Source organism: Osmerus eperlanus, chromosome 14, assembly GCF_963692335.1.
Source record: "Osmerus eperlanus chromosome 14, fOsmEpe2.1, whole genome shotgun sequence".
In the NCBI taxonomy this organism is placed as follows: domain Eukaryota; kingdom Metazoa; phylum Chordata; class Actinopteri; order Osmeriformes; family Osmeridae; genus Osmerus; species Osmerus eperlanus.
Genome location: NC_085031.1, coordinates 4,957,863 through 4,970,236, shown reverse-complemented (window position 1 = coordinate 4,970,236; position 12,374 = coordinate 4,957,863).

Here is a 12,374-nt window from a genome sequence, read left to right as displayed (position 1 = left end):
GTGTGGCGTATATGTTATGATTAACATATATGTTGTCTGTGTACATACGTATGTGTGTGTGTGTGAGTCTACAACCAGTGGGCCACAGGGCAAGCAGGGACAGAACACATGCAGCCCCTTGGCCTGGCACAAAGCCCTGACCTCTGGAGGGAAAACATCGCCCACTGTGGTCTCATACACTCTCTCATACTCTCCCACAAGTTCCCACATCCTCCTCTCTAATATAAGCTACAACCCAGGGGAAGAGAAGGAACACAGGCACTTAATGTAAACATTATATATGAATAGCCTGAACTAACAATCTGAGTGTGTGTAAGTGCAGCCCGCATAAACTGTGTGTGTGTGTGTGGACTTGTGAATCACTGTATACATCTTTGTTCCCACCAAACACTGAGTTCTGAGGTGAACAACACATTGGTTTAGTTGCATTAGATGAGTTCCCTCCATGATCTTCCATTTGTAATAGACCCAGGTCTGGTGGCCAAAGAGACACAACAGTCTCATCTGCCCTCAGAAAGGCTCTCCTCCCTCTCACTAGGGTAGTTTAGGGGGAAGCTGGGAGAATGGAGACTGTTTGCTTAACTGCTGTCTAAACTTGCGATAAGCCCCTGAATATTGACTTTAGCCTGTCGGTCTGCTCCTAGCCTGACTCTCTGTGAACAAAGGGAAGGGGGGGGGGGGGGGGGGGCTAGGGTCGTTTGACTAAACGTATCTTCCTTGCTGGGACATGTATGCGGGGGCACAGCTGTCAAGATATGAGAAGAGTTGATAGCTTAGATAACAATCCATTTATCGATGATAACACCTTGGATGTGCAGAGAGCAAGAATTTCCACAGGGATTAATATGTGTTGGAGAAGAAACCAAAACACACACACCTAAGTACACTCTGGCTGTGATAATTGAGGAAGGGGAACACGTATCACGTGTTCAAGTTTTGGCCTTGTCGTTACAAGGTACACGCCACTCTGGATAATGATAGATTTGCCTCACATTACTGAAAGCCAGAGTCAAGAAAACTTTCGGTTTACCGTAACTGAAAGTCACTGCATCTTATTATTTACCCAATGCGAGACAGAGAGTACTGTCAGTATGTCAGCCTGTGTTTTATGTTCAATGTGTGGGGGTTTGGAATATTTTCATGCTTGTTTTCTCTCTTTAGATTTAGCAAAGATGTCAGAAGACCATGAGAAAGAAAAGCTTCATCTAAAAACCAACAGATGTTTCACAGCCTAAATATGATGTGACAGCACTCAACAGCGCCCTGGCCTTTTACTGTAAATTACTGGTTGTAAACTGGTCAAGCAGCCCATGCCACACACGTACACACACTGTGTGTGTGTACGTGTGTGTGTGTTTCTGTGCGAGTTTGGGGGGGGGGAGAGAACTAGGAAATATTCGACGGATGGGTTTTTCTTTGCTCCCACGGTATTCTGAAGCTTTATGTGTGTGTGTTTGTATGCGGCCGTGTGTGCTTGTGTGCTTGGGTGTTTATGTGTGTGTGTGTCTGTGTGTTGTGAGACTGTGGGACAGTAGGACTGTGGGACCCCGCTGCTTAAGTGATCAAACAGGCAACATCAGCCATCTTCATAATCTAATCTCCAGAGAAAACAAACGGTGGAGGTGAGCCAAGCCAAACAGCGGAGAGCGACAGGATGAGAGCGTATCTGGACGCTCCGACAGACAGTGAGCGTGCCAGGGGGAACCAATAGGAGCAAGCATGTCATTCAAAGACGAACAGTTCTGAGGCCACCGCATTCTTTTCCCTGAAGTCTACACTTCCCTGTGAGGACATCCAAAGTATATGATTGGCTTCTATCTTGCTGCTTATACCTATTCTTTGGATTTTGAATCTGGTTCCCAGGAGCCTCTCCATGACCCCCCCCACCACCAGTGGGGGGCAGTGTAGTCTAGAGTCCAATTTCATAGGAACTGTGTCATGATTGGACCCAAGAGGGTTTACAGAAAGCGACCATAAAAGGAATTGATAAAAATACTGTTCTTGGGCACTAACCACTGAAATACTGAAATGTGCACTTCTGATCCTTGATAATCTGCTGGATTTACTATTAGATATATATGCTGCTTTTAAAAAGCCTCTGCCAAATGAAAAACATTTCAAATGTAGCTGGAAAATGGAAATGGAAAAAAACACATGAAAGAGAATCACGCACACTACAACACTGCCTCCCTCTGCATAAGGGTTCTAGATTTGTTCACGCTTTGTCCCGTTTTAAGAAGTGAGAACAAAATACAAACGGAAAGTTGTTGTTCTTCCGCAAATTATTCTCAACAATGGTGTGAGAACAATGTTGAGATCCGTTGAGATTCGGTAACACAGTGAGGTGAAGAGGAAAGAGCAGAGTTGTGCTCAATATCTCTCTCTCGCTCTCTCTCTCTCTCTCTCTCTCTCTCGCTCTCTCTCTCTCTCTCTCTCTCTCTCTCTCTCTCTCTCTCTCTCTCTCTCTCTCTCTCTCTCTCTCTCTCTCTCTCTCTCTCTCTCTCTCTCGCTCTCTCTCGCTCTCTCTCGCTCTCTCTCACTGTCTATATGGTGTATGAAAAAAATAAGTCGAAAGAAGGGAGACAGGAGCACTGAAGTAGGAGACCACGGGAGTAAGCTGAGGGATAGAGAGGGAGTGGCGGGGGGACGACGTCACATCTGTTGCTGCCCCTCCCCTGGGGGACCGGGACCCTAAGACACAAACAGAGGCTCCCACAGACTGGCGCAGGCCCCACTCTGCTGCTCATGTCTCTATTAGAAGCAGGTGGGGCCACAAAGTGACACCCTGGGATGGGGGGTTGAAGGGGGGCCGGGGTCTCCATATAAGGAAGTATGATTAAGTATGATTAAGTAAATTTAACTTTTTTTGTAGTAAAAATCCGGGCCTTCAAAATAAAAGTCCCCTTTCCACATTCTTGGTTTATTCATGCAAGGCCATCTGGGGGAGGACAAGTCGAAGAGCTCTGAAGACGGCCCCGGTCACGGTGTCTGTGGCTTGCGGTCTGGCTCACTCCTTGTCAGAGAGGTGTTGAGTTTCCCTTTTTACATGCTGGAACTCTGGCCTCTCCGGGTTCTAACCAGCCTCTAATGGGCCATTTCACAGGGGTCGCTTCTCCTTTCTCCACGGCGTCAGCTGTGAGACCCCCCCCCCCCACCACCACCACCACCACCTTGGCCCCACACTGGCATGTGGCTCTCCACTCTGCCCAGCGGTGGGGCTTGGGCCCAGCATTCAGCGGGGTTAGCGTTTCACCACGGCAGCTGTTGGCACCATGTCCCTCACCCCCCCCCCTTCCCCCCACCCCGACGGCTGCCCGACGGCACGCAGCCCGCTGCTGCACACACCCCTCCAGCATCCCCTGAGGACCTTCACCCCGTCTCTCACCCTCCTCAACAACCCCCCCCCCCCCCCCCCGTTCCTCAACCCTGGTCGTGAGGCCCCCACACATTAAGGATCACATGACAGGCCTAATGTGAAGACACAGCACGAGCGGTCATCAGGAGCTCGTGTTATTCTCCGTCCTGGGGCCCTCGGAAAGCTCTTTACTCAGTCTGAGCGGTGCACAGGATCTACGATGGGGGTCCAAAACTTTGTTTTGAGTGACCCATTACTGTAAAAGACACAACACGCACCAAACCACAACACGCACCCTAACGTAAACTACATGCTACTTATCAACACGTTCCGGTTGATAGATTAGGAGTTGAATGGAGTTGCTGAGTGCCTGCAAACTACTGTAAATTGTCTCGAGTTTTGCTAGTCTCGGCCCCTCAGACAATGAACAACCCTACGTAAGCGCTTTTTCAGTTTTCAGTACAGTTTCACGACAAGATGGAGTCTCTTTGACCACCCATGTCTCTTCTGTGTGGAGCACAGCTGGTGTGACGGGCCAGAACAGTGGCTGAGTATCATGAGGGGGCACAGGGGCTTCTAGCTCCCAGTAGCACCCGGGTCGCACTGTGATTGGAGGGACATGGAAATACTGTACATTCTGGCAGCCACTCTGGGGAAGAAGAGAGACATCAAGGAAAGAGAGACATGAGAGACAGTTGAGAGGGAGTGGGAAAGAGAGAGAGAGAGAGAGAGAGAGAGAGAGAGAGAGAGAGAGAGAGAGAGAGAGAGAGAGAGAGAGAGAGAGAGAGAGAGAGAGAGAGAGAGAGAGAGAGAGAGAGCATGTGTTTGAGAAAGGGAGATAAAGAGACCGAAAAGTAGTTACTGTGGATAGATAGACAGATGGACAGATAGAAAGATAGATCGATAGGGATAAAAGGCAAAAGCTAAGGAGGGATGGAGGGAGGTATGAGAGGAATTATCTTTGACATTTCTCTCCCTGGCCTCTCCCAGCCCTGTGAAGGAATGGGATTCAGACGGCGCTAACTAATCACAGACTTATTCCTGGCAGGCTGTTTGTCACAAGGTGACAGATTGGCATCAACGGAAGGGACGCGGGCGACACGCCATCCCGTCCTCTTAAATATAAACACACTCAGACATCCTCCCTTCTTCCAGACATGCCCGGAGATGCTAACATGCTAGGGTCTCTTGTGTGTCTCATACCAGGCCCCCCCCCCCCCCCCACCATCAGACCCCCTCCGGAGGCCTAACCCCCAGAACCTACGTGTGATTGACAAGCGGCAGGAGGGACAGGGATAAGGGAGAAGTTGGTGAGCATGGGTTACTCCTCCCACCTCTTTCCTTCAGATTCTGCGGAGGGCTGGGGAGTGAAGGGTGCGTGTGTGTGCGTGTGTATGGGGGGGGGAGCAGGGGGAGCCGGGGGGTGGGGGGGCAAGGTCATGATGGCAGTTGTCGGAACCCCCTCCTTCGCCCCCTCCTCCCAGCCCCCCCCCTCCCACTAACCATTTGGATGGAAAGTGATACCACAGACAGCTGAGATGGCTTCTGTCGCTCGTGGGGTTAATATGGACTGTCTTTACATTCACGGGCTCAGTATAGCAGCTTAATGAACGTGGAAAGTGATGGGCCAACGAGGTCTCAGAGTCTCTCTCCCTCACACACACACACACACACACACACACGCTCTCCATAGACGCCCCCCCACGCGTCAGTTTGTGATGAGAGAGATCCTTATGCCATGCCTCGGCACTTCTATGGACAGAGAGCCTGTCAGGTGTGCCTTGAAATAAACACCAACATAACAGAACCAGACCCACCCTCACCCCCCTCTCCTCATGCCCCCCCAGCCCCCCTTCTCACCCCCTCACGACGTCAGATTACTTCTCAAAATGGCCACAAGGAACCTCCACCCAGGCCAGGCAGAGGGTGGAGGACAGGGTGTTTATTGATGAGCGTGCTGGTATTATGGGGTAGTCAACAGCCTCTATAGGGATGTTTGAAAATAGAATGTTTCATTTTCCATGGCTTGTGTTGTGATGTAGTCAACAGGCTCCACAAGGGAGTTTGAAAATATGATTTGCACATTTTCCACGAAGTCTGACACAGTAGGATAGGCAGTAGTGTGTGGGGGGGGTGAAGATAAACCAAAGAGAACCCCCCCCCACACTCCAACAACAACCCACCCCTCCCACCAGGGTCGGCTCCAAGCAATGTCCCCCCAAATGGTATGCTGTGCCCCCCTGCCCCGCATTATTTTAGCGGTTGGTTCCTATGAGAGAGCTACATACAAAATGCCCCCTTGTGTAAACCAAAAGCCCCCTATACGATTCATTGTGTAGCCGAGCCTGCCTCCCACTTTCACATGTATAACACAGCCCAGATTTCCGAGCAGAGTGACCCTGATCACACACACGCGCACGCATGCACACTTCCCCTGTGCCCCCATAGACCTGCTCTCCCACCCCCCCAGCAGTCAATGTATGTGTCCATTAGTGTGCAAACATGAGTGCAAACATGAGTGTGTTTAGGTGAAAACTCATTACTCTCTGTCGCCTACTATTTTAATAGAGCTTCCTCTAAAGTGTGGGAAGAAGAGAAACAACAGGTTTGCTGTGTCAGGGAAAAGACAAACTGCTCTTAGAGCTCTCTCTCACACACAGACACACGCACACACACATGCACACACACGCTCACAAACACAAACTTACACTCATAAACTGATTGTATGGGGGTTGGCCAAAAATCCACACCTGCCTGTGGGAGAGATAGGACCAAAGTAGGGAATGAGAGAAAGAGGGAAAGAGAGAGGGGGAAGGAGAGAGAGAGAGAGAGGGAGGGAGGTAGAGAGAGAGGAAGGGAGGGTAGGGAAAAAGAGAGAGGGGTAAGAGCAGCTGAATCCTCTCTATGACTGAAGTCAAGTCTTCTCTGTCTCTCTCTCTCTCTCTCTCTCTCAGCTTGCTCCTTGTTTACATTCCCCCCCACCTCCACAGCTACAGCGCTTAATCTCATCAGTCAACTCTCCGGCTGAACAAATATCTCCTCTCTCAGTGAACGTTCTCACCCCTAACACACACAACACACACACAAACACACACAAACTTTCAATTCCCCTGTATTCACGTAAATAGACACAAACACACACACACACACCAGCACGTTGACACACGCAAACACATACACACACTTTTATTTCCTTACACTGTGCATACACATAAATAGATACACACACACTTTTAATTCCTTACGCTGTGCATACACATAAATAGATACACATATACACGTACACACTATTTCTAAGCCTCCAACAGGGCATTAATTGTTCTGCCTGTGAGATGTGTCTTTGATTACTCCAACAGATAGAGGTCCTGCTTCAGTTCCTCTCTGCACTGGAGTAGGCACAACGCCAGCCAGTAATGAGCGCTTTAGTTGCCACAGTCTTTCTTTCATTCATTCTTTCTTTTTCTTTCATTTTTCCTCTTTCTTTCTTTCTTTCTTTCCCCTCCTCTCTTTTTACCTTTCTCTCAGAAGGTCTTTTGCTAATGTTCTGAACATTCCTTCCCTCTCTCTCTCTCTTTCTCTGTCTTTTATCCGTCTCCTTCTCTCTTTCGGACACCCGCCCCTCTCCTCAAACCCATCTCTCTTCCCTCTCTTTCTAATCCCCCCTCCCCTCTTTCTTGTTCCCCTCTCTGTTCTCTAATTAGAGGACAGGGGTCAGACTCATGGTCTCGCTGCCAGGAGGCAGCCGGAGGAGCATGCTGTGGTGTGCAGGTCCAGTGGCTAGCCTGGACTTGGGGAAAGACAGTCTGGGCGGGAGGGGGGGGGGGGGGGGGGAGAATTTGTGGGTGAGGAGAGACAAAGTGAGGAGGGGGGGGGGCAGGTGAGTCAGGGGCATGGTAGGACAGACAGGGCCAGAGAATGTGGGTGTGGGCGAGGATGAGAGTGGGGGGGGGGGGGCAGGAGAGAGGAGTGCAGGGGAGGAGAGGAGGTGCAGAGGAGGTGCAGAGGAGGTGCAGAGGAGGCAGCCGGCAGTCTGAAAGACAGAGAGCGGCTTTGTTCCCCAGATCCAGGGTGACTGTGGCTGTTTGGCTGGCAGGAGAGCCACACACTGCCACACTGCCCAGAGAGGAACCAGGGGACTGGGGGAGCACAAAAGACCGGGGTGGGGTGGGGGGTGGTGGTGGTGGGGGGGTGGATAAGGGAGTTAGGGAAGTAGAAGGACGGGGGAGGCAAAGAGTGATGGGATGCAAGGGTGATGACTGGATAAAGACTCAGACCAGAGGGGTGGACTAGGGGTCTGGAGAAAGGGGGAGACAGGAGAGGATGGAGGGAGGACAGGAGGGACGGGGGAGGACCGAGGGGCTCGGAGGAGTACACAGACCTCCGACTGTGCAACTCTGCCCCGGCCGGGCGGCCATTACCACCCGGCTGACTGGATCTCTAAAGCCCAACTGCCGGCTCTCGCGTCCCCGCTGCCCCCCCCTCCACTCTTCGGCGGGCTGTCTGCCGGCCCCTGGTCCCTGGCACCACGCACCGGAGCCCCGCCACGGGTCATGTCCAGCGCTTTCTGGAGAGACGGAAGTGTGCTCACTTAGTGGGGCTGCGGGTGCTGCATTCAGCTCCAATTTTTTCCCAAAGTGTGTGTGTGTGTGTGTGCGAGTGGCGCTCTCACAGTCTTCTATGCGTGTACTAGAATGAGAAGTAGAGCGAAAAACTGCGTGTGTGTGTGTGTTTTGCCTCAGCTGTCCTCTCTGTCACTGTGTTGTGAATTAGGGCCCGTTTCCTGGAGTGTGTAAAGCCAAGGTGACACTCTTCCCACCGTAGCCTGTTTACGACGTAGCAGTGGCAACTCCCCAGGGGACTGACACACAAAGAAAGTAGTGCGTGCGTGTGTTTGTGCGTGTGAAGGGATGTGTGTGAGCATGTAGGTACAAGTATGTGTGTGAGGGTGGGTGGGTGTGAGATTGTGTGCATGTCTGTGTGCGTGCGTGTGAAAGTGTGTGTGTGTGTGAGAGAGCGTGCACAGGTATGTACCAAAGTCCCCATGGTCTGAGTGGAGCCAGGGTCTTCCTGTGTTCCATTGTCCTATGGCAGCGCATTGTTGGTCAGCTGATATCACACACACACACACACACAACAGGGGCAAACTGTCTGACGCCACAACATAGGCAAGCTCAGAATTGAAGAGAAACACCATGGGCTTGTTTATGCATATAATTTCCACCGCCCTCAGTTGAAATGCTAATAAAGTTTTCACTTACAAAAGAAGGTGCTTGCATTCTCTTACTGCTCCGGACTCTGGTCTGTAAAGTGAATCTCCAGCCAACTCTGTGGGTGAACAGATAAGAACAGACTGACCCCCCCCTCACACCACCTATTTCCTTCTCAGATAGGTCTGGGTACCCCTCACCCCACGTCTCTCTTTCCCAAAACATACCCTGGGGAGGGGGGGGGGGGGGGTGTGAAGTCTGCAGTCTTGGTCCCTCAGACCACAGCCACGAAGACCCCCACACACCCAGACAGCCACGAAGACCCCCACACACCCAGACAGCCACATAAGACCCCAGCAGCCAGGAGATCCTGCTACTCCCAGAAGCCACATCAAAGAAAGCGGAAGTGTCAAGTAATTACATAAGTCCCTCAAGACTCCTTTACAGCTGGGTCACCTTCATAGGAATCAACACAAATCACACACACACACACCATGCCAACACGCACACACAACACACACACTCCTGTACAACAGCACAGTGTCTTTGCTCTCTCGCCATAATTCCTGTTGACTAACACAAGCAAATTCAAATCCCAAATTCTTAGTATGAGTCTTATAGCTTCTGGCCTCATGCAGACTAAATCTTCTCTCTGTGGTCTTTTCCTCTCTGGCAGGAAGTCACACTGTCGTAGATGACATTCGCCCTCCAAACCCCTTTGGATGGTATAACACTCACACTTGTAGGATTGAGTGATGATTTCTTGGCCCAATCAATGACTAAGCCTTTTTCATAAAGAATTTTCATTAACGAATAAAACCCTTGTCATGTTTTAGTAGAATGAATCTGTCTGGCTTTCCAAACGGTACCATGTAGTTTCAAGTTGTTTTTTTTGCCATTTGTAACAAATACAAGTACAGGTATACATTGGAATATGTGTGTACGTACTGTCTACATGTATGTGTGTGAATGTGTGTGTGTGTATGTGTGAATGTGTGTGTGTGTGTGTATGTATGTGTGTATACATGTATGTGTATGTATGTGTGAATGTGTGTATACATGTATGTGCGTGTATGCGTGTGTATGTGTGTGTGTATTGACGTATGTATGTATGTCTACTGATCAGCTCCTTGTGTCTGTCCTGTCACTCTTCCTCTCTGACATCGAGCTGGGTCATTGTTCAGGTTGACCCCTGACCCCTGGGATAAGGGGACAATAAGGAGCAGAGGATTCTTTGTCTGAGGTAGCCGGTGGAGAGGAGAGAGAAGGGGGGGAGGAGGAGAAGCACCGAGGATGTGGCTGTCACTCAGAATGAGAGGATAGAGTTGTCGAGAATAGGCAGAATGGTACAAACAATGAACAGACATTAGTTTAGTTTCGTAATATTAGTAATTAGTAATACTCATTTTACAAACATTGTCAGTCACTAAAAGTACCCCAATGGTAAAATTGTCGTTTTTACTTTTTGCTGGTAGTTTCTGGTTGTAGATTTTATTATGGTACAGATTATTGTCGGCTGTTAGCTGCCCAGGGTGACCATGGCAACCATACCAAACCTAAAGGACTGTGGGGTGTACTGGTGTCCAGTGCGAGGGGGAAGTGGGCACACACGGGTTCCTGGTGCCGTGAGGGAGGGAGGGGTCAAGGGTCAGCTTCTAAATCGAAAAGACCTTCAACATTCTGCTTGCTGCTACATTGCGGACAATCCCTCAATCACTGAGAGGGTCATCACATGTAAAGTGATGCCTTCATTCTCTTTGATTCCTGCCACCTCAAACTGTGTGTGTGTGTGTGTACGACCAATTCAACGGACCCCCCCAGGATCAACAAGGCCATCAAGCCCACACAGATACATGTGCTAAGTACCTGAACATCAACACCCATCAGATAGCCCCACATCTGTTGTCCTGAGTCACCCTCTAAATGAATGAACCCCTCCTCCTCTTGAGATCCTTCACGGGGCGTCTTTTCAAGATCTGATAACGAACACCCTGTACATCTTCACCCAACATCTACTGCTTCCAAATAAAAATATGATTTTTGGAAAGAGGGATCATGATGTGGAAGCTTCAACCAATTCACTATTTTAACCATCAAATACACTTGTCCCTCGCCTCCCTCAGTTTAGATGTTATAAACCATGTCCTCGGACTGAAGTGACACTTTCGTCTTGATGTCTGCTGAGACGTGACCTCTTTATAAAAGAGCTTCCTCTGTTAACCATGCGGGTTTCCTGTCTGTGCATTGAGTAACAACTAGCAACAATACTCTTATCCATACTTCCCCGTGATGTCTAGCAGAGGTCATTGTAGGATGACATCATGCAGCCCTTTATAGGAAGCGCAACTACTTTATCACAACCTACGACCCCTCTTTATTTCTGCCTTAAGACAGGAAGGAAGGGAGTTGAAGGATGAACTATGATTGGCCCGGTCTACACAGCGGAGGAGAGTAGGGTTTCGACTCTGGCTCGCGTACAAATACAGATATTCACTCCAATGTAAAAAAAAACGTCTTCCTCTTGTGTGACAGCTGTGTGTTTACCTCTGTGTGTTGCTGAACTGAAGGTCTGATACAGGCTGGTCTGCTTTCCCAGCCTTCTCCCTTTCCCTGTGAAACCATTACAAAGCATTTTCTCATGTTCTTAATCTGAACACAAACAAACACGAGGTCTGTCGTCAGCAAAGAGATTGGCTCACATTTCTCAATTGTCTTTCAGTTAATAGCCAACAAACAAATGCAGCGTTGGCACTTTTCTTGAATCTCTGCAGGTGAGATCTCTTTTTTTCACACCCACACACTTTTTTTCTAGTCTCTCCTCCTGTTTCTAACTCCTCCTCCAACTCTCTTCCTCTCCAACACCTCAGTCCCTGAACGTGTAACGAGCGTGTGAGCCCGGCAGGGCATGTTCCAACAGTTGGCACAGTGATTGCAGAAGTGTGTGTCAGAGCGATTTGACAGTTCTCACGGTAAGGGAGTGTGAAAAAACCACTTGCACTTCATGTACACACAAATGTCCTCCCATCTATAATTGATACTACACTCCCCCCTCATTCATACCTGAGTCTCGGTTTCTATCTCTCTCCCAAATGAACTGTGAGCACTCTCTCTCCCTCCGGGTCTCTCTCTCTCCCTCCAGGTCTCTCTCTTTCCCCCCAGGTCTCTTTCTTTCCTTCCAGGTCTCTCTTTCTTTCCCTCCAGGTCTCTCTTTCTTTCCCTCCAGGTCTCTCTTTCTTTCCCTCCAGGTCTCTCTTTCTTTCCCTCCAGGTCTCTCTCTCTCCCTCCAGGTCTCTCTCTCTCCCTCCAGGTCTCTCTCTCTCTCCCTCCAGGTCTCTCTCTCTCCGGGTCTCTCTCTTTCTCTCTCTAGGTCTCTTTCTCTCTCAAACTCTGTGAACACTCTCTCTGGTCTCTCTTTCTTCTCTCACAAATTCACTGTGGATATAATCTCTCTTTGGCCGTGCCTCTCTTCCTCCTCCTCCCTGGTGGTTACTCAACCGTTCCCACACCTAGTGCAGCAGCAGACCTGTCCCCACCTGGCTCCAGTCGATACATCTGTCACACTGACAGACAGCAGTTTCACTGTTAATAATAAAAGATATACCCTCAGGCAATGAAACTCCAAGTTTCTCACTGGCAGTTTTGCCTGTCCTGAAGGAGGGAAAACCTCAGGGAGGGCTTCTTGCATGACTACAAAGGCAACATTGCACATAAATAAGACTGAAATATGTGTTCCTTCTTTGGTTGCATACACACCCCACCTCCCCCTAGAGACTTGTGGGATAATTAGACACAAAGAAAAATGAAAGTGCATT